The sequence below is a fragment of the Lissotriton helveticus genome, chromosome 7, assembly GCF_964261635.1.
Source record: "Lissotriton helveticus chromosome 7, aLisHel1.1, whole genome shotgun sequence".
In the NCBI taxonomy this organism is placed as follows: Eukaryota; Metazoa; Chordata; class Amphibia; order Caudata; family Salamandridae; genus Lissotriton; species Lissotriton helveticus.
The window spans coordinates 904078353-904099779 of record NC_136068.1 but is presented as its reverse complement, the minus strand read 5'-3'; positions in this window follow the sequence as shown (position 1 = coordinate 904099779).

Below are 21427 nucleotides of genomic sequence, written 5' to 3'. Positions count from 1 at the left end.
TAATGCACTCCCACTCTTAAAAAACAGAGACTCCTGTTTTGCAGTGTACCTGTGTACCTGTTTGTGATAAAGTGTATTTTCTCTTTCCTCGGGTTGTGTCTTTCTTCTATAAATTCTGAGGAAAGAGCTAAAAAAAATGGTTTAATAGCAAAAACAAAGGTATGGCAGCTTAAGAAACAAATTTGATTTTCTGTGGGAAACTTCCTGTCTGAATAATTGGACATCCCTCCATGTTTACATGTAAAATAAGTATTAGCAATGAAATAGGACTTACATTACTGAAAGTTTCAGCTATTGGCATTGCAAATAATAATGCAATGCCAATAGCTCAAACTTTCAGTAATGTCAGACCTATTGCATTGCAAATGCTTGTCTGCCTCTAGTCTTTTCCATGCCCCAGGAACATGTAAAACGTATCCATAGGCTACGAAGAATGCTAAGACTAAGAAGTTAGCGATTTAGGGCCCGATGTAGGTATCCAAATACCGGTCGGTAACGGCCGAAAATACCGATTTTCGGCCGTTACCAACCGGTATTTGGATACTGAGATGTAGGGGCATAAGAAAATGCAGATTCGGTAATTTTACCGAATCAGTAAATTACCGAATCTGCATTCTGATATGTAGGTAGCACTGTAAACAATGCTACAGTGCTTTCAGGATTCGTTATTTACCACAAATTATTAATGCTGCCGGCTCTTGTAAAAATCTTGGAGCAGCACGTTCAGTCGGTGCTCTCCAATTTTTTGGAGTCCCATGAGATCTTACATGACTCCCAGTCTGGCTTCCGTTCAAATCGTAGCACCGAGACCGCGCTCCTTGAGGTTTCTGAAACCATCAAAGGGGTGTTGGACACCGGGGGCAAAGTCATGCTGGTGTTGTTGGATTTGTCGGCGGCTTTTGACACCGTCCCCCATGATGGCCTGCTCGCAAGACTCTTTGAGATTGGTCTTCGGGGGACGGTGCTCAGATGGTTTTCGTCTTTTCTAGCCGGCCGCCGGCAAACGGTCTGGACATCACCTGACACCGCTGTGATGCCGCCTTTGGGAGTCGGGGTCCCTCAGGGCTCTATATTGAGCCCTACCCTGTTTAACATCTTTATGACCCCTTTGGCGGCGGTGGCGGAGTCATTTGGTGCCCGGATCGTGTCGTATGCCGACGACACCCAGCTCCTCTTCTCTTGCGAGAGAGGGGCTGACTTTGACGGGGAGAGTATCCGGAATTGCCTTGGGGCGGTGTTCACATGGTTCCAACAGAACAGCCTCAAGTGCAATTCCGATAAATCTGAGGTACTCTTCTTCGGGTGCGATACGGAGCCTAGCTGGCAGGCCTGGTGGCCCATCGACATGTTCCCTCCGTCCGGCTCTTCCCCCATGGCTAAAAACTTGGGGGTCAAGATGGACAAGGGGCTGACGATGAAAGCCCAGATCCTGGGGGTGACCGGCACCTGCTTCGGCCTTTTAAAAAGGTTGCGGAGGTTTTTGCCTCTCTTGTCAGAGGATCACAGGAGGCTGACTGTACAGGCTCTGATAGGCTCCAGGTTGGATTATGCCAACATTCTTTACCTGGGCCTACCAGAGTATCTGTTGCAGCGCCTTCAAGTTGCGCAGAATGCGGCGGCCAGGGCCATTTTTGGTCTAAACAGACGCACCAGCGTCTCCGGGTTACTGGTGACGCTGCACTGGCTACCTATTCGCAAACGGATCGCCTTTAAGGCTATGACTTTGGCCTACAAGGCGCTCCATGCCGTGGGAGCAAAGCATCTCCAAAAGAGATTGGCCTTTTACCACCCGGCTCGTGCGCTGAGGTCGGAATCTCTACTTTTGGCGGTTGTCCCTCGTGTTAAGAGAGCCCGCCTGGGCGGCCGCTCTTTCAGTCTGCTGGCTCCACAGATGTGGAATTCGCTTCCGCTCCCACTTCGGGGGGCTACTACTCTCCTTGATTTTAGAAGAGGTCTCAAAACGTGGCTGTTTACCCAGTAGGTTTCCCAGCAGTTCCTCTCTTTTTGTCTGTTTGTTTTCTACTCTTTTTAACTGTGTTATGTTACTCTGAATTAGTTCTCCTTACCTAAAGCGCCGGGACACTCTTTTTGAGTAACCGTTGCGCTATACAAAAGAATAAATAACATAACATAACATAACAAATAACAAATTCCTATGCAAATGCAACTATGTGCATTTACACCTGTGTCATGTGGCACACATACATGGCCTTAGGGCATGTATGTGTGCCACATGGCACACAAGCCCTAATCAGGGGTGCAACAGGGTGTCAAAGTGACACCCTGCCACCCTTGAATTTTTCGGTATTTACCGAATCGGTAATTACCGATTCGGTAATTGACATTCATTCCTATGGGCCTACAGGCCCATAGGAATCAATGGCAAATACCAAATTGGTAAATATCGAATCCTACCGATTTGGTAGTTTTTACCGAATTTTTACCTACATCAGATTTACCGATTCATTAATACCGAATCGGTAAAATTCGGTATTCATGAATTGGTAAATCCAAATTACCTACATCTAGCCCTTAGTCGAAGAAACCGCCATTAATGCTGCTGTCAGGTCGCACGCATCCCTTTGTCCTGATCGTATCTTTCTTCGCTTTCAAGTCCTCTACGTAGAAACAAGCAGAACTGGAACCAAACTCAAAGAGCAACATTTGGGAGACCTCAAGTAGGAATCTGGTTGGCTGCTGAATGCAACAAACTTAATTATTTTCAATTAAAATCCTCAATATTAGCATTAATTTAAACAGATTGTTAGTGTGGCAAATGTTTATGAGTAAATCTGAGTACAGATGAAAGGTATACTCTTGTAAGCAAACACTTGAAATTGAATGGCAATGAAGGAGAGAACACAAAAGTAGCCATTTTGTAAAACTAATTGGCAGCGGTTGGATTTGAACCCATGCCTCCGGAGAGACTGGAGCCTTAATCCAGTGCCTTAGACCGCCCGTCCACGCTATCGTGCTCCACATTTGGCAGCAAACATATATAAGTGGCTGCATCCTAATGTTTGGACCAGTCTTTTTAGTTGGCTTGAAAGAAGGTAAAAACAAATTGACAAAAGTAAGAAGACCAATCAGGAAGTTGGGAAAATGTGGCCAGAGCATAGCACAGGAAGGAAAGCAGGTAAAGATGCTAATGTTAAAGAAAGAGTGCCCTGAGGATTGATACGGGTTGGATAACTTTCTACTATCACTTTACTGAGCAATTTGCTCCCTAGAAGCACATTGCTTGTGTGGTGACACTTTACATGTGTGTCAGCATTAGAAGCGAGAAGACTTGCGGGGGTGGGCTGTGAGTCATGAGCACATATTTAGCTTTTTACTCTAAAGGCCTATTTTTGGTGTTTCATTCTAACCCCTCTTCTGTAAATTAGCCCACCTTGAAAGGTATACTGTCTGGAGATGGAGCTTATCGAGTGTGATTATTATACATTCAGGTATCCAATCCTTTTACCACCTCTTGGAGTATAGCTTTACTGCTCGCTATTGTTACTGTATTGCAGGGGTCTTCAAACTGTGGGGCGCGACCCCCAGGGGGACCGTGGAGGGTCGCACATTCCCACTGACACTTCTGCTCAGGCCCAAGGGCTTCAGCCCCCCTCTTCCCCCGTCCTGTGTCTCAGCCTGGGCTGCTGCAGTGTAACTCAAGCTGCTGGGGCCTCAGCTGGGCAGTGTCTGGAGTCTTATCTCCATCACACCCGTCATAGTTTTCACAGGTCTTTATAGGCTATTTACATATGTACATGCCTTTGTAAACTTGTTACAGAGGCTTAGTGTTTTTTCCTGATTCCAGTACCCCCTGGGTCCCACTCTGCCTATTCCTTACATTTGTATTTTACATTTACTGCTTTAGTGTGAGAATGTATTTCATGAAAAGGAATATAAAGTAGGGTTGCCAAAAGTAAAATGCCTGTGTGTGTTGTTCAAAGAGCCTGGAGAGACCTCCTCTTGACACTAAATACATTTATAAATAAAAAAAAGTATGCATTCATTCATTATGCGACTTCTTTGTCTTTGTTCTCTTTAATTATCATTTATCATGGACCATACAAACGCCCTAGAACATAATTAAAAGTGTTTTCTATTTATATTTGCTGTTCGAAGTATGCACCGATAAGTGCTTAAAATACAGCTTTAGGTGACTGCTTATTTTTGTACCAACTGGGCCATCAGAATAATCTGCTGGCAACCCTAACCATAGGACTGGAAGTTTGTTGCAGCATCAGCACATTATTTATTTCCTCCACCCTCGATCCCCAATTAATGCCATAATAGCAATAGTTTCACTTAGATCTTAAACCCTATGCCACAGTCAATAACATGCTGAGTTACTTCAAGTGCCTGGGAATGCACCCTGCATTCAGACAACTCACTCCTCATTCTTGCCCTTCACTTTCACGCTCACCCTGCACTCACAGCGATCACAATGCACTCACACTGATCACCATGCACTCACACCATTCGCCTACTCACCCTGCACTCACAGTGATTACTCGGCACTCACAATGCACTTGCACTGTTCATCCTATACCTCACCCTGCAGTCACACAAACACACTACTCATTCTGCACTCAAGTGACACTTCACTCACCTGTCCCCCTCACTGCTGAATATATAACTCACTCAAACAAGCCCAGCAGTACATTCATTCATTCATTCATTCTATTCTGAACTTGCACTTGAGTGAGAGTAAACTATGAGTAGCGCTGTAAAAAAATTGAATGTTTGTCAGAAAGGTGCTATAGAGAGATGAGGTGCATTGTTGGTGAGTGGTAGTGAGGGTATTCATGGAGAAGAAGGAAATGGGGGTGGGGCACCAAAAAAGACTTTTGCACCGTGTGCAACCAGTGTTAGGGCCAGCCCTGGCTGGGAGTGTTAGCCCTCACCCTCCCCCCCCAGAAGTTCTGGTCTAGTGGCTTCCCTGCTTCTGCCGATTATTGATATTTACATTTGTAGTGCGCTACTATTACCAAAAGATGTCCTGGGGCTAAGAACCATTTGCTGCTTGAAGGTAAATGAGAAACACACAGGAGGAGAAGGAGAACCAGTCAAATGGGGTAACCTACAGAGCATAGAGAAAGGTTTTTATATCTTCCTAAAGGACAATAGATTCTTGGTGGAGTGAAGCAAAGAAGGGTGCAAAACCATAACTGCACGGCCTGCACCAAAACAGCAAAACAGACAACTCATGCCTTCTTGAATTAGGAAACAATAAGCAGAGTGGCACAGGCTGAGAGGAGCATACAGGTCCTACCTGTATGCTTGGTGAGGAGAGATGAGATGATGAGAGAGGACAGCAAGGGAGTGAGAGAATTTGATTGAAGAGGTCAGGGATAAGGAGAAATGTAAATTGCAGAAGAGAAGTGTGGACACGCAAGAAGTGAGTGTGAGCCAAAGGTGAGGGCTTCTGTTAGAACAAAGGGGAGATGTGAAAGATTAATAGGAGGACTGGAGAGGTGTAAGATACAAATAGACAAAATGTTGAATGGAGAGATGAGGTGAATGAGAAGTGCTGAAGGGCACGGGAGGTGGCGGGGCCAGAGAGGCCATGAGATAAATGCGAGAGACTGTTAGAGAAGAGGGAAGTGAAAAGACAGAATGGCAAGAGGTGATTAAAGGTGAAGTGAGAGGTTGAATGGGGAAAGTTCACAAGTTGTAAAAAGGGGTGAAATAAAATGGCCTGCAAATTGAGAGAGGGATCCGGGGTTGGGAGAGGAGAGAGGGATGGAAAGGGAGGGGGTGAGAGGAAAGCGGCATGGGTAAATTGCTTAATTCTGCACAAGACCACTAGGGTTTTAAAGGACCCCTGCTGCTCCCGGCCAGACCCAGGTGAGCTTCCAATGTGGCAGCACAAATTCCTGCGGAGTGGAAGGACCTTCACCAAGGTTGACTAGAAATCTTTCTGATGTTAATTGTTGTATTTCGGATATAAACGAGTACTGATGAGGTGAAATCTTTTCTCAGTGTTACTGTGTGTAATAAATTAATTTCAAAATAATGAAGCAATGCTAATCCAAAATACGCGGCATCACATAACATCATTTACATTTTCTTCCCACACAATGTAGTCAAGCCTGTCGCTTAATTTGGTCCTCAACTGCCTCATAATTCCAGTAGCCCTGCCTACAGGTTTGGAAATTTTTATCAGGAGGGGGACCTTACACCTCAAAATGTTGACAGGGGGGTCTTGGCAACCAAATGTTTGAAGACATCTGCTGTATTGTATGTCAAGTTTAGAAAATTAACAGTTCTGTTACCATTTAACTAGTCTTAACTTTAGAAAAACCAATGGTAAATAACTGTATCTAACATGTCTAGAGCTCAGTGACTACCAACTGCCATGGGCCTTAGTCCAGATGGTACGTTTTAGCCATGGAACATGGATAGTTAACATCTAATCTCAGCCTCACCGCCTCATCTAAATATGGTGCCAATCAACACTGTGTTCTAAACCTGGGCAGGGCTGGAATCTCTGACACCCACACTTGCAGTCGATTGGACTAGTTGGAGACATAGAACCAAAAGGGAACAATGTTTAAATCCATCCTCCTATTTGGCCAATTTGTGTGCTTTTAAGCAATCTCTTTTTGAACAAATTCCTTTGCTCCCTTTTTATTCACTTACTGTTCTAAACCCGGTGGTCCCACTTCAGCCTACCCAAGGGGGTTGTTATGAACAATGCTTGCCTCTGCAAGATTGAGTTAGCCCATATGCGTCAAGCCTTGTTTACACATAAGCAGCTGCATTTCTATTCCTATTTGAAAATAACTGGCAGCAGTGGGATTGGGACCAATGCATTCAGAGTCTGGAAACTTAGACCGCTATGCCACGCTCCTATCCTCGTATTGTAGCGCTCTTTTCTAATCTAAATATATGTGGTAATACCTAATGATTAGTGCAAGGACATATCCTCTGTCGTGAACAGTGCAGAATCTCCAATTACAGCGAGTACTTACCAGTCTCTCAAAATACTGACTGTTACAGAGCTCTGAAGTGTTTTACAGTATAAGAGTCTTTGTGGGAGTTGAGCTCCCAAGCTTGTGGTAAGGTTCAAGGGAAGCCAAGGTATGGTCCGCCATTGCAGACTCTCCGATGCGGGTAACTCGGCAGCCGCCCGGAGAGCCTAAACCTACCGCTTAGTGAAAAGCGAGTCAACGGGACCCGCGCCTGCCACACCTCTCCCAGTACCCTGCGCTCCCCCATTGGGTAACCGGCAGAGGACCATGAACCCGGCCCTACCACCCACCCACTTGCAGGCTCACCCAATTGCAACCCCCTATGTCTCTGGGAACGGATCCTGAGCACAGGCAATATGCCCAAAGATAAGAGCAGTGGAGGGGGAACAATGCAGTGCACGCTGCCCCCGCATACATGCTGCAACCAGTCCCCGAGGGCATGCTGCAACCAGTCCCCGAGGGCCCAGGATCCGGCAGTAACGGGGGTGGGGGACAATGCCCTGTACTCGGAAAAGATATTGTGCCTCTTAATTATAGACCAAACGAAGTTTCACCACAAGGCCTCTTAACACTTTGGGGGCACTGTTAGCCAGGCTCCGTGAATGGGCATGCCGGTCACTGCCCGAGTCACGAGCACAGCTTCTTAGAAAGGCAGTCGCACATGGGAGCAGCAACCTCGACTTCAAACCTGGGTCTACATTCCAACACTCGCTGCACCCAGTGGGCCCGAACCCAGGGAACGGCTCTGCTAGTTAGCAAACAGCGGAGGGGGTAGAGTCACGATGCTTGTTGCTCCCTCCCCCCTACACCAGCAGACTCGCACGGACCGGAATACTGCACCCTGCTCTGCCGACCAGAGGCGAAGGAAGGAGGCGAGCATCACCAGGCTCGCAGACTCCCACAACACACACTGTGCCTACGCATGGCTGAGGCCTGACCCTCGCCAAGCAGCCGTGCTTTACGGAGCCTCTGTCCACCCCTTCCCCCCTCCCACATCAGCAGTATGTTGACCATGACCAGAGGAGGTGGCCCACTGCCCTATGCACCCAGGAGCTGTCCTCTTTGGTTTTGTATAGCGCAAACCAGACTCGAACATAGCAGTGCTTTAAATTAGCACCAGTTGCATTCCAGACGGATTAAGTGAATGAGTGCCAGATGGTTGTTTAGTGGCACCCAGGATGCCAGAGCCGGCATTGGGAGTATGGTGGGACGAGTTAGCACAGCACCCTAAATAAAAAGATAACAGCCAGCAGCTTAACTAAACTGTAGTTGGTCGGTGCTGCTTCCTGCTCAAACGGAAGCGATGTATCAGATCTTCAGCCAACAATAAGACAGATAAGAAGAGCAGTGACATACAAGTGGTAAGACAAATTACCCTCCATATTCTGTTTACTATCGGTCTTGGCACTGTCTACGCGAGACCTAAACAGGTGGAAGCTATTCTGAAGTGTACAAAATGAACCATGATGTAAGAACTACAACCAATGCTTGGTTTTGCTAATTTTTCAGGAGGTTTATCCCACATTTCTCAGACACAGTAGCACCAATCAAGCAGCTATAAAAGAAAGGAACGTCTCAGTCCTTTTGTTGGTCAGAGGCAGCCGCTGAAGCATTCTGCGCCCTAAAACAGAGTATTCACCCCCATACCAGTGTACAAACACCCAGACACTGATTGCCATTTTTAATGGAAACTGACATCTCCCAAGTAGCCATAGGTGGGTGCTATCTCAGAAAGTCTCAAAAACTTGACATATCTACCCAATAGCAATCTATTCCAGAAAGTTACTTGCTGTCTAGCAAAATTATACCATGGCTGAAAGACAAAAGTTGGCAATAGAACAGTTTTTTGCTAAATGTAGACACCATTTAATGGGCGAAAAATACACTGTTACTATATTTTCAAATCACTAAAACCTGCAATTCTGTGGCTCCATCAAGGCCCTAACCCCACGACAAATGCATTGGCTGCATTTCTTTATTGGCTTTGATTTTATAATCACATACCGACCAGGCCCTAAACAACTGCAATGGGATGTTCATTCTAGATTGGGGCACTCGCTCATCAATGACCAAGAATCAGATCCCCCCATCATCATCCCATTGAGCAAAATTATAGCAGTGAGTATGGTGAATACATGTATGGCTGACTTATGGATAGAAACCCAGTAAGATACCCAGACTGAGTTCAGAGCCTAAACCTTAGTATCAGAAATTATTTATTTTTCCATGACAATCTTCTGCATATCCTAACCACGCCCTTGGTGCAATGAGTAAGCAAATGGAATCCTGATTCCCCTCTCACCGGACATCCCGCTGTACAAAAAACCATAGACACTTGCTAGTAAACAATCTGGTGGGACTTTATGTGACAGGATGTACTGGAGCACATTTCAGTCTGCCCAGTATGCAACAGCAACACAGCCATACATTATGCACCTGCTGGTATTTTACAGTCTCTACCAATACCTCCTATGCCATGGCACACCATCAGCTTAGATATTAACATATATTTACCTGCAACTAATAAACACAACCCCTTCCTAGTAGTAGTTAATTTGCTGTCCAAAATGGTACAGATTATACTTATTAAAGGTCATCCAATTGCAACTGAATTTTGTGATTTTCTTTATCCAACACATAGTCAGGCTACACAGGCTCCCATCCAAAATCATTTCCAATCATGGGATGCAGTTTACTTGAATGTTCTAGAAAACACTCTGTGCAGCACTGGCAATTGAGCTGGCCCTTTCTTTTGCCTATCATTCCCATAAAAATAGGCCTCAGAATGGGTCAACCAATCTCTCAAACAGATCCTTCACTGTCTATTGACTATTGTCTTCAGTCACCAGTCAATGGGATCAAGCACTCGCTTTGGCGGAATTCGCCTAAAATAGCAGCATCCATTCTGCCACTAGATGCACCCCATTTTATTTCATGATAGGCTTTCATCCAAGAGTGCTTCCCATTCTTACCAACAATAGTAGTCCCTCCTTAGTCTCTTCTGTGACAGAATGTCTACAACACCTACACACCATTCAGGGCCACGCCGAACAATGTTTAGCCAAGGCTAATCAGACCATGAAGTTACAAGCTGACAAACACACAACCCCTGCACCAGTTTATAAACCAGGAGATTGGGTGTAGTTCTCCACACACAATCTCAAAATGGACTGCCTGCATAAAATAATTATGATTCATTGGGCCTTTTTCATTTGCAGAAGTACTCAATTCTGCCATAATAAAACAACAGTTACCCCCAGAATAAACATTCCATCCAGTCTTCTATGTATCCTTCATTAAGTACTATCACCCTGACACTCAAATGGATTTTGGTCCATAGTTCTAAAACCGATCTTTGATGAAATCCTACAGACATCAATAAAGCAGCATCGTGGAGGGACTCAATAATCTCACCCATTTACAAAAAAGGCAACAGGAGCAACCCAAAGAGCTATCAGCTGGTATCTCTTCTGGACAAGGAGGCCTAATATTATGCCGGGGTTCTTCTACAAGAATTAACAACATGGGCCACAGAAGTCAAAGCAATACCGTATAATCAAACTGGTTTCTGTAGAGACATGGGCACTGCTACCAACATCTCCGCCCTCTCACTAATGATTGATACTGCACTTGTAATCAAACAGCCTTTATACATCTGTTTCATTGATTACAGTTCAGCACTTGATCATATAAACAGAAATATTATGTGGCACAAACTAAAAACGTTAGTCATCTCACCATTACTCCTGAGACAACTAATCCTTTTGCATAGTAATACCTGGGTACAAGTAAAGCTGGGGGCAGGAGACCACTTATCAAAAAAGATCAATAAAACTTCAGGACTAAAACAAGGGTGCGTACGTGCCCCGACACTCTTTAATCTATTTATGGCCGAGCTATAAGTCCAACTCAATGGAATTAATGTGCACGCCCCGAAGTTAGGAGGTCATCAGCTATCTAACATTCTATATGCAGATGACTTAGTACTCTTCAGCAGGACACCCATAGGACTACAACACCTGCTGGATACTACACTTCAATACTCAGACATCAATAGACTAAGCATCAACCAAGATAAAGCAAAAGTTATGTGTGTAAGCCAACGGAAAACAAAAACAAAGTATAACTGGCACCTGGCAAAAGTTAAACTTGAAGTCGTACAAGAATATAAATATCTGGGAGTCATGATTGATAGCAAAGGCAACTTCAAAGCACAATGCGAGGCAATAAAAAAGAGGGGATTAACAACAGCGATTGCACTAAGAAACTTGAAAAATACAACAGCTGGGCCAAGCTTTCTCCCTCTGACCAAGGTGATACAGGCCAAACTTATTCCATCAATCACATATGGAAGCGAAGCCATGAGAGGGAGGGACGTGGAAACATTGAATGGCATCATCGCCAGAGCGCTGAGAATAATATATGGGTTGCATGGATATACATCTACTGCACAAATGTGGATCGAATTTGGGATACAAAGACAGGAGCTAGCAAGAAAAGGAGCTTTTGTTAAAACCTGGTTCATGATCAAAAAGGGGCAGCCAGAAACACTAAACTTCTACTTGTGGAGAGAAGTAGAAACCGCGGACACCTGCCCAGCCAGACACTTCCTGGACACTGCACTTGATCAGCTGGGGTTACGGCAACTCTGGGCAACGTCGGGGACTATGACAAGCTTCAAAAAAATTGTGAACAACATTGTTAAAAAAGAGTCCATTTTACAAGACAAAGCGGCTTTGACGGAGCGTTCACATGGCTGGCTCACTATTCAATCTTACAGTAAAAAGACTCCTCAAGCTTATCTACTCGCCAACTTCTCTAAAGCCACCAAAGAGAAGTTTTTGAAATTTAGGTTAGGAGTATTACCAACAGCATACCATCTGCCACCTTAGCTGCGCCCGCCTAAGCCAGCAATGTGCCGTCTGTGCGGGGAAGGAGAGGAGGACATAGGCCACATCATTACCATCTGCCCTGAGCTGATGCGGGAACGCCGGTAACTTCTTAGACCCATTTTTAACAAAAACCAAATACGGACGTGCCGACAAGCAGTGCTTGCATGCTTCTTAGGCAATGACATTCAATTAAGCTGCTGCTTGGTAACATTTTTAACTGCAGCAGATCTTCGATTAAAACAGTTATCATCGGATCATCGATGAAGCTGTACTGGAACAGAGATGGCGACGACCTGTCAATCCTTTACGCTCACATCTGTAACTTTGTTTTTAAGCATACAATTTTTAAGCATTTTTTTTGCACATACAAGCTCCAAAGAAAAATATCAAAAGGTTATTTACCCTTGTATAAACCAATGAATGTTGAGATGGGACTATGCACTACAAACATACACTGATCACGGCCTCACAAACTGCTGTTTACCTCAACCGATAAAAATGAAGAAACAACTCTACGGGTCATCAAGGTTGGGGGAGGGGATCTGCTCCGTGATCTTAATGTGCGCTTTTTAAATGAGGTCATAAGCTTATTTTAAACTAATGTTTTATTGCTTTTAAACAATGCTCATTTATTTTTTTGTATTGGTTTTAATTAACTGTACAATAAACATACCTTATACCTGACACTAAAATGGATATATCACCTCCCCCAATCCAGATCAATAAACATATGAAGTATGAAGTACAACGCATTCTCGACACCAAGCGCATTCAAGGCAGGTTACAGTCCCTAATAGACTGGGTAGTGTATGACCCCTCAGAACGCTCATGGGACCCTGCCTCTTTTGTCCATGCTCCAGGCCACTTCAACACATTGTATCCTGATAAACCCTGCCTAATGCGGTGGCCTTCATGAGGAGCAACTGTCATGATCTTGCATCCTCATGTATTCCAGTGTGCCTATAAATCTCACGCACCACCATGGTGTGTTTATAAGTCAGAAATAACTAAGTAGGTTCGCACCTCCCCTATTTTAAGGTGTGTTGTGTATACACTTCAGTTTATCCCTGGTGGTAGTGGGGAACCTTACTGAGTGCCTAGTATAAATTGTATAGCATATTTCAAATTTACGGATACTTTACATGTTATGGCATTGGTGCACAAACCTGCTTTATTCCCTGGTGGCAATGATAGAAACTATGACACAATGTATTTGCTTCATACGCAACTCAAGCAACTACTCCGGACTGTCTGCAGGGAAGCAAGTACATCAGTACATGGGGTAGACTGCCCGTGGCCCTCCAGGGGCAATGGTAGCCATACTGACAGGGCACGGCAATCTAAACTGCACCCTCTTTCTGCTGCTTGCTTGGCCTCGTCGCAAAGAAAGACTCACCTGCGCACCTGCGATACTGGACTACTCCAGCTTCTGTGGCCTTGGCCCCTCCTGGTTCTTCTGCTCTCCTTCTGCTGCGCGACAGTCTGAGGCCTGTAAAAAACAAAAGGGAATGACAGGCACCACCCCACCTAGGGGGCATGGTGCCCTTAGTGGCAACAATGGGGAGGAACTCGGTAGGAGCTCTTCCGGGTCAAGCGACCCAGAAGTGAAGAAGGCGGGCGCCTCAGGGACCCCCAGAAATGCGTCATGCGGGGACACCGCAAACCCCAAGCTGCAATGTGGCAATTTAAGCTCCGAGTGAATTTTCCCGATTCATGCCCTTATATAGATACAATTGACATTGCTCTTATATAGGCATATAAATCAAGCCCTTATTTAGGCATAGCCCATGCAACCCAAATACAGGCATGGCTACTTTCACCCGTACCAAACGTCAAAACGATTTCTTGGAAAACCAGCTTAAGCACTTAGGGAACTTCCCCTTGCTCGAATATTGATTTATCAAAGAACTCAGTTACTTTACAAAGAACAACTATACCCTAGGGGTTCTTTTCTGATATACATATGCCCGACTTTACGTTAAACTATGGCATTCCTAAACACCTTCAAGGTTTAAATATACCTACACTTGCTCTAGCAAGATACAGTGGTTCGTAGCAGTTCGAAGACCTACTTGCCTGACGCAGCTATACAATGCTCTTACAGTATTATTTCATATTACTGTTTACGCTGTATGCATTATACTTTGCAGTCTGCATAACGATTGTAGCATTTCACTTCTCTTGCATGAGAAAGAAGACTGTTCAATAAATACTTTTATTGAAAACGCCCGTCTCACTATTTCTCTGCAACTCTGTAGAAACGAAGCATGAACGATTGACTTAGTGAAATACTTATCTATTGTTTCCACAGCTCTGAGAGATATATTCTTATTCTTGGGAAACAAAGTTGTCATGTTTATGCAGTTGTCAGAAACGAATCCCTTCTTGTGTATTAGAGAAAGTTTCTAGATTCCTCTGAGTTAGCTGGTGTACACACAATTAAGTTTAGTATATTCGATAGAGACCTAGTTGACCTCAGTCCTACGTCTAATCTATAGGATATATTATTCCAATGCTCAGAGCCTATTGGGAATGTAGGAACTACACTACATGGCGCCCAATGTTTGGTAACGCACTAATTTAATGCTAGATACTAAAGTAACTCAGTTGTGCTTTTCTCAGAGACCCCTTTTCCATACTACTCCAATAGACGTCTGCAGTGGGTAAAGGGTTAATATCCGCCATAGCTGAGTCGGACAAAAAATCCTATGTATTAGTTTTTGGTTGTTCAACGTTGAAGGATACAGTGTACCAAAAAATTGTGCACCTTATGTTTGTTTCCTTGAAACTTGCTTTGCAAACTTTCAGTTAACAAAAATGTCCCTAAATGAGGATAACAACAACGAAACCAGTGGAGCTGCGGCTGATCCAGCCGTACAAGCTTTAAACTTTACAGGTTTCCAAGAGACCGACGATGATGCTATAAGCATTCCAGAAACTTTAAGGAAAGCTATCACTAAAAAACTCATACGAAATGGCCTATCAGCAAGAGGTGGTAGGGTAGTTTTTGTGATTGAGGCGCATGAATATCAACAAACAGAGGTATTCTATTTATTGATAGTCTTCCCTGAAGCAAATTCAGGAACAAAAGTGTTTCACTTCTACAAAGAAGATGAACCTCCAGATGAATACATTCCTTTCGAGGATATTGAAATTCCACTAACATACCAAAAGCATGCGCTCTGGTTTAAAGGCGCCCTAAAACATATACATCACATTACCAGGCTCGGTCCACTAGGTAGACCAGGAGCAACATGGCCGGTATTAGCCAGCTATACACCACATCCTGCAATTGATGAAATATCGGATGAGGAACTATTAGTTCAACTAAAAGGGCTGATAAAAATGTATAGACAATTGGTTCAATATGTCATGCGGACTTTTACTGTCCAAATGGCAATAAGGTTTCCACAACACACCCTTTACCAGGGGAACATAAATAAAACTACATCACAAACTTTACAATCAGTCGTTGGTAAATTACCCGCAAAACAGGGACAAATTCCATTCTGGATAGCTCAAAAAATTACTCAAATCAAGGCAGCATTTCCTGATACTACCCCTCATGAGAAACACAGAATTCTAGCAATCTGTTTACCTATGGGGATCGCACCACAGCTAGAGGACTGCGACACTTGGGTTACAGTCTTTGCTGCAATCTATACCAAAAAAATGTCTATGGCGGTAATACCGGGCGTCCTGAAACAGATTCAGAATGAATACGGGGCAGAGCCTGCTCTAAATCTAGGTATGAAACTACTGAAAGGTTTCAAACAGGTATCAACAATAATATTAGCGAATATTAAAGGTGTAGAAGCATCCGTGGCGATCCACCAAAAGCTAAGAGAATTTGATTTAAATGAGCAACCACATGAACTGGCCAGAATAATTGAAAAATCCTATGAAGAATTAGAAAGATACAGCTTGGGTCAGAAGCCAGTTAAACCTCAACTGTCAGAAAGTCCTGAAAAGGTCTTTATTAAAAACACTCCTGCTCCTCCTAAAAAGAAGTGGGAGAACAGTATACAAACTTCTAAAGAGAAGCGTTCTCAATCCAGAGGTAGGTCTCCTCAAAAGGAGCCCTCTGAAAGGAGGTATAACCTCAGGAATAGGGATAATTTGAGAAGACCTGATAGATATCAAAATACTGATACACGTTCCTCTCTTACCTTTCAGACTTCGTCACAGAAATCCAAAAGAAGAGGACGGTCAGAACAAAAGGAAGAACGCACATAGTCCGAAGGCGATCAACACGTTCAATCAATCAATCAATCATACCACTTGTATAGCGCGCTACTCACCCGGAAGGGTCTCAAGGCGCTTGGGGAAAAGGGTCCGCTACTGCTCAAACAGCCAGGTCTTGAGTTGTCTCCTGAAGGCGAGATGGTCCTGGGTCAGCCGAAGGTGGATGGGGAGGGAGTTCCATGTCTTGGCCGCCAGGTAGGAGAAGGATCTGCCTCCGGCGGTGGCTCTTCGGATGCGTGGTACGGCGGCGAGGGCGAGGCTAGTAGACCATAGCTGGCGGGTGGGCGTGTTGAAGGTCAGGCGGTCGTTGAGGTACTTGGGGCCCAGGTCGTGGAGAGATTTGTGTGCGTGCGTGAGGAGCCGGAACGTGATCCTCTTGTTGACGGGGAGCCAGTGAAGGTCTCTCAGGTGGCCGGAGATGTGGCTGCGTCGGGGGATGTCCAGGATGAGTCGGGCGGAGGCGTTCTGGATGCGTTGGAGTTTTTTCTGTAGCTTGGCTGTGGTTCCGGCGTAGAGGGTGTTTCCGTAGTCCAGTCGGCTGGTGACGAGTGCCTGGGTGACCGTCTTCCTGGTTTCGGTCGGGATCCATCGGAAGATCTTGCGAAGCATGCGTAGGGTGTGAAAGCATGATGAGGAGACGGCATTGACTTGTCTGGTCATCGAGAGTGAGGAGTCCAGGATGAAGCCCAGGTTGCGTGCGTGGTCTGTTGGCTTGGGAGTGCTGCACAGGGCGGGGGGCCACCAGGAGTCGTCCCAGGCGGAGGGCGATGGTCCCAGGATGAGGACTTCCGTCTTGTCTGAGTTCAGTTTCAGGCGGTTGTTCTTCATCCACTCGGTGACGTCTTTCATCCCTTCGTGTAGGCTGGTTCTGGCGGTGTCGGGGTCTCTGGTGAGGGAGAGGATTAGCTGGGTGTTGTCGGCGTAGGAGATGATGTTGAGGTTGTGTTGGCATTCAGAAAAATAAGAAAACTCAATTCACCAAAAAGAAGGTAGCAGGTCTAAAAATCAGACAAGCCGAGGATCTTGAGGACACAACTCAATAACGGGGAATGGGCTCAAACGATGTTGGACAGCGCAGCAGAAGTCGCCATAGCTTGAAAGAAATTGAAGGATCATCTGGAGACAGTGGACTTGAATGAGTACATCCAAGTTGAACCTGCAGATACCAGGGTTAGTGTCCCACATAAGTTATATGAAGTAACACTCCGGATGGAGGGGGACATAACTAGAAAAATAAGAGCACTCTTTTGAGAGAGGCTCTCTCAGGGCTATGACATTCTTCTGGCGGAACAAGACTGGCCACCTGAATTTGTCAGGGAGTGCCCACATGGCGAAGAAATCATTATGAAAACAATAAGGCACGTAACGTACGTGCCAGGCTGGCGCACTGCATTAAATGGGACCTTTTCCCTTTCAATCCATCACTTACACCATCTTTTCCCAAAACTTGACTTTTGATTCAATATTTAATTCCATCTTTTCCATGTCAATACCACGGAGACAGCGAAATTCCATTAAGATGTTTATTACACATTTTCAAATGCGGCTGCTTTCCATTCCAGGTTTTAAAACAGCAACACGTGATTTCATAAACACCAGCGTAGGCCATATAGCATTACCCAATGCATTTCGAGCTAAAGGCTCTTTGTCAGGGGTTTCTGGAAAATACAAGAACAGCTATACCAATTGCAGAAATCATTATGCCAGCTTTCTCCAACCACATTCCAATTCATTTAAAATATACTAATGCCAGGAAATGAGCAGTAGCCCAGGCTCCTGCGCTATATAAAAATCATGTAGGATGGGATGGGGATTCTCTTCACCATAAAATTCAGTTAAAAAATCAACCAACTGCACAAAGACAGTACCCAGTTAAGCAAGAAGCTAAAACACAGGTTGGGGAGATATTAGATCAACTGGAATACCAAGGGGTGATTCAAACATGCACCTCATCCATGAACAATCCTTTGTCTCCTGTCTCCAAACCAGACAATACATATCGTCTATTATTGGATCACAGATATTTAAACTCTTGTTGCAAGACTTTTGCAGTACAAAATGCACACAGTGCAGCACTAATGAATAACATTGTGCGTAAAAAATATTAAACCACATTAGATATTTCTAATGGTTTCTTCTGTCACAACATTGCACCAGAAAGCAGGTACTTGACTGCTTACTCAATTATGGGGACACAGCGTCACTTCTGTTGTCTCCCTCGGGGATTCAAGAATAGTCCAGGGTTATTTTCAGCCAGAGTTACAGAGTTACTACAAACCTATTATTATGAGGCATTATTCATATGTCGATGGCATCTATCTAACAGACGATGACTTGGATAGGCACTTGAACAGGGTGAACACCATAATGTTGGGTTTCGCCTCTGAAGGGTATAAATTCAATTTCAAGAAATCAAAAATTGCCCACCTCAATGTCCTTTTTCTAGGATACGAGGTATCAAGTGAAGGCAAAAGCCTGGCAGCAAACTTTCTAGAGAAACGTGCGCTGCTCGAACCTCCAAAAACGCTGACAAATTTACAGTCGATTCTAGGTTTCCTGAATTTTGGAAGAACTTACATTCTAAACTACGCAGAAAAGGCTAAACCTCTACACGAATGAATCAAACCTGATTTCAAAACGTATGCGACTAAGTGATCCGAATCATTCCAGGACAGTGCGGATTCCCTTACTTAACTCTTAACGAAGGTGAAAAAGTACCAATAGCTTACAAATCACATTTGTACACACAAGCAGAAATGAAATTCACTTCAACAGAAACAATTCTGACAACGGTTCAAACTGCAGTAGCAAAAGAGAGAGCCCTTGCACAGGGTAAGGGCATTATGGTCTTTACACCTGTATCTGCCTTAGAGGTAGTGACGAAAGCGAGATGGATACAATGGGTTAATTCTCTTGCTGCAACAGACGTTGAATACGTTTTTGACCCTTATTTGAAAACACAAGCATTTCTACAATATGAACAAGAATGTCCTCTGACTACTGAGATTCTGCCTCTAGAACAGTATGAATGTATAATTTATACTGACGGATCAGCCCAACCCGCTACGGGGGGTAAACAAGCTTATGGTGCTGCATGCACGATCGTTAAACGTCGCTGGCGAGATGGCAAATTCCGACCTATGGTCACTAAAACACAATCTCTAGGAGATTGTACAGCTCAGCGAGCTGAACTATAAGCATTCAATATGGCGCTTGAAAGTACTAATCACGAATTCCCCACACTCATAGTGTGCGATTCGTATTATTGTGTTCAATCTTACAATGAATACTTGCAAAACTGGATTCAAAACAGTTACAAAGATGGAAAAGGTGGCACAATCAAGCATAAATTGCTTTGGGAACAAGTAGTTCAGTTACGACAAGAACTACAAAAGGCTCACGTGATACATACACTAAGCCATCAACATGATGGTGTTCACGTTGCAGGGTATTCATTGACTGATGAAGCCGCAAAGGTAGCTGTGCAAACGGCTTCTGTAGGTGCAATCACTCGTTCAAAAATGAAAATAGACAGCAAATTAATGCTAGCTGTCAATGCTTCAAGCAAAGACAGTGGTAAAACATTACCAAATGGCTTTCCACTCAAATACTCATACATAACTGATGCAAATAATGTTCCGTTTGCTTGAATCCCTGGAGTGGGGGATAGAGTAATTCCAAACATGGAACATAGATTAGGACTAATCTTAGCAGCACATGAAGGGTTTACCTCTGCACACGCATGTTCTGGAATATGAAATCTGCCAAAAGATGAAAGTGTCTACAGTGAAACGTCCTGCGCAGATGCCCCTATTAATTTCAGACAAACCATTAGCTTGCGTTTACCTGGATCACTGCGGTCCTTTACAGAGGGATGGTAACTATAAATATATCATGGTCATAGTGGATTCATGCTCAAGATTCATTTGGATGTGGCCTTAGTGTTTGGCTGATGCTCAAACTGTAATAAAAGATTTGCGAGTATTTATCGGCACATACGCAGTCAGCATGCTACATTCTGACCAGGGTCACGTTTAGCTCGCAAGCTTACAAGGAGGGCATGGCCAAATTGGGCGTTGCATTGCAGTACTCGAGTCCATTCCATCCTGAGAGAAATTCGGTAGTGGAGAGAAAAAAACGGGACATAAAGCAATCTATAACAGCTAGGGTATGAGGCTCGGGTGATGGGTGGGTCAAACATCCAATAAGTGTCCAACGTAGTCTTAACAATCTGCCAAAAAATTCTCTAGGGGTATCACTCCATAGTAAATTCTTTTTGGAACAAGAATGATTATTTCGGATCTCGATTGTCAGACTTCAGTGGTAGAACAAAAACCCTTTGATATCAATGACCGTTTGGCTGTTTTGCAGGACTAAAAAGAAATAAGAAAAAGCCAAAGTAACATGTTCCTGAAGCCAACGACCACTGAAGAGAAACCAACCATCCCAGTAAGACCTGTCTGGATTCCAAAAATGGGGGATCTAGTCAGAAAAGATCGCGGACAAGAAGGCATTTGGGCCTTCTTACAGATAAGCAGTACCTGTCCTAGCAATACACGGATCAAGAACAGTATTACTGCTGCCCCTTGCTGGCAAAAAGGAGAACAGGTTTGTGTTCATCGACCTGGTCAAACCACATCATGTGGCCGATCATAAGCAGTAGGCAAAGTGGACTCCCAAGATGTAGCAGACACCCTAATCTGGCTACTATCCAAGAGGTTCAAACTGAGAGACTCATCACCTTTGAAGAATCTGCAGTGCGACAAGAAGGACTATGCAACAAAGCCATGAAACTTGTACCTCAGACCCAAATAACAGTTCGTCATGAAACGCCTGTCTACAATGAAATAGCATCTGACTATACAAATGTAGCGAGTGATCAATTGGTTTGAGCGATTTCAATGAATCCTGAAGCAATCCCTACAATTGACAGAACTGCCTCTGGCTATTTCTTTACCTTTGATACGTTTTCCGAGGATCCCAGCGAACCTGAGACAACGCCAGTAAAAAGGACTTTGAAAGAACAAGCAACAGAATTATTTCATCACCTGGAAAAGACTTATCTGGTTTCACCATGGATTGAACTTTTGATTGTGTCGGGTGTACTTTTTCTTCTACTTTGTTTGACTCTTGTAATAACTTTGGGAATGCTGAAAAATGGAAGATATGTTAAAAAGGACACAGTAAGTAAGAACATCAATGTACTTCTCAAGCCACACAAATCATCTCATCGTGAACAAAGAGACTTGTCATCAGTGAACATCACAGCAGTTCCTATACCTGGTGGTATAGCTTGGAACAGAACTGATTATGACATTTTCG